Below are 2,046 nucleotides of genomic sequence, written 5' to 3'. Positions count from 1 at the left end.
TTGCTAGGAACTGGCCATTCAGCTTCTACACAGGTCCTGCAGAGGACTCCAGCAAAGAAATCTTCCAACCAAGTACCATTCCAGAGAAGTACTGCAAGTCGCCGCCATACGTGCTGGATCCCTTCCTCTCAAAGCCAGGTCACTGGTTCTTTTACTAAACAACCTGTGGATCTGTGCTCTGGCTGCCCAGAATGACCGGCAGGGCCACCTCTCTGTGGTCATCTCCACAGGGTAAATGAAGCCACAGAGGTCTCATGAAGTGTCATCTAGCACTAAGTGATGTTGGAATCTAAGTCCAGGGCACACATGCAGCTCCAGAGTCTAACACACACACACACACACACACACACACACACACACACACACAGCATTGGTCACCTGGTACACCAGATCTCCATCACCACCTGGATCTTCACAGAGCCCACTCACCCTCCTCCAGCTGCACTGAGCTGGGCCATGTTGCCCATCAGAGCTCCAGGAGAAAGGAGACAGCAACGGGGACATGATGTGACAACAGCCAGTCTCCAGGTCTCTCCTTCTGTTCCTTAAAGAGCGGGTCGCTTGAGGCAGGGATGGATGGCTCATCCCCTCCTGACTCGCATGCTCTGGCAAGTGATTTTGAAATACGGCCCGGTAGTGGCCTCATGGGTCATTAGGACTCACAGCCCAGAATGTAGCGAGTGATGAAGTGAACAGAGGAGAAATCTCCACTGGTTTGCTCTCGCCCGCCAATCTCCATAGACTTCTGGGTTTCAGAGGACACAAGGAGGTGTCAACAACCCAGAAGAGCACAGAAGGAAGGTGCCGGGAACCAAGAACAGATGCCACGGGATGGACTTCTTGCCAGGAAGTGCCAGCAATGGGTAGTCAAAGAGTTAAAGTCATGGGACCAGGCACTGAGGAAAAGTAAGTATCCTTTCAGCTGCCCTGTGATGGCACTGAGCATTCAGTCCCCTCCTTCCTTCTACCCTGCCTTGTGACCATTATAACAACCTATCCTAACTCTCGAGGTGTCTTCACACCACCATTTTGGAAGGTTCCGGAGGAGTTGTCATGTGTGCTTCATATGCTGGTAAGGGTGGTAGCACCTTTATAAAATAACTGTGGCTGTTTGCTTAAAATGCAACTTTCCTTAAAATTGCGAGAGTCCTTTTCTCGCAAACGGAATTAGTTCTCACAAATATTTTTGACGAATTAGCTGCTCCCTCTGAATAAATACTTTCTGCCCCATCTTTCTGGTGGCTAACAGTTTGTGGAGCTGATTTTTACATCCCATTGTAAGTGATACAAGGTAACCCATTAGCCGATGGTTGGGATACAATGCAGGTGAACAAAACAGACTGAATTGAACCATCCAAGGTGATTAGTGCAACAGCCTGTAGAGAGTGTGGTTTTCATTGGGAGCAAGGAGGTTAGCTTGTAACACTGAAGTCTCATACAATCTTCATGACCAAGTTTAATCATAAATGTTCATGCGAAATCAAACTCTTCACCTGCCTGCATTCACACCTCCATACACTGTCCAGAAGAGATCTCTGCCCCACAGCTCTCTGTTGTCTGTCCAGGAACCTTCTGTCTACACAGATAAAGACAAATGTCTCCCTGTAAACCTTTCTGTGTATCATCATGATGGTTTTGGCCTTTTTGTTTTCGTTTGGTAAAATACCTTGGCATCTCCCAACAAGCCCTGCCTCATCCTTTTAAAGGGCAGTGTAAGCTTCCATATGTAGATGTTGGGATTCATCTGCTGCCCGTCTAGTCCACAGCTATAACAAATTTTGCTGTGGAGTGAGGCTCATTATTGACTTAGTTTTGTTTGTACCTCTGCGGTACACCTGAAGGGCAAATTCTTAGAAGGATCGGCATCCACAGTGTGCGTGCTCTTGTGTGTTAATGTGCAATGTAAAATTGCCACCGAGTAACACGGGGTCTATGCTGGAGTATGGTGCTTGCTTCAATGCTCAAGAACACCATTCCTTCCTGCCATGATCATCACAGCAGATGACCCCGTAATGGTAGACACCTGGCACCTCATTTCAATTGACC

This window comes from Rattus norvegicus, chromosome 6 (assembly GCF_021556685.1).
Source record: "Rattus norvegicus strain SHRSP/BbbUtx chromosome 6, alternate assembly SHRSP_T2T, whole genome shotgun sequence".
Taxonomy (NCBI): Eukaryota; Metazoa; Chordata; class Mammalia; order Rodentia; family Muridae; genus Rattus; species Rattus norvegicus.
Note: the sequence above shows the minus strand (reverse complement) of the source record.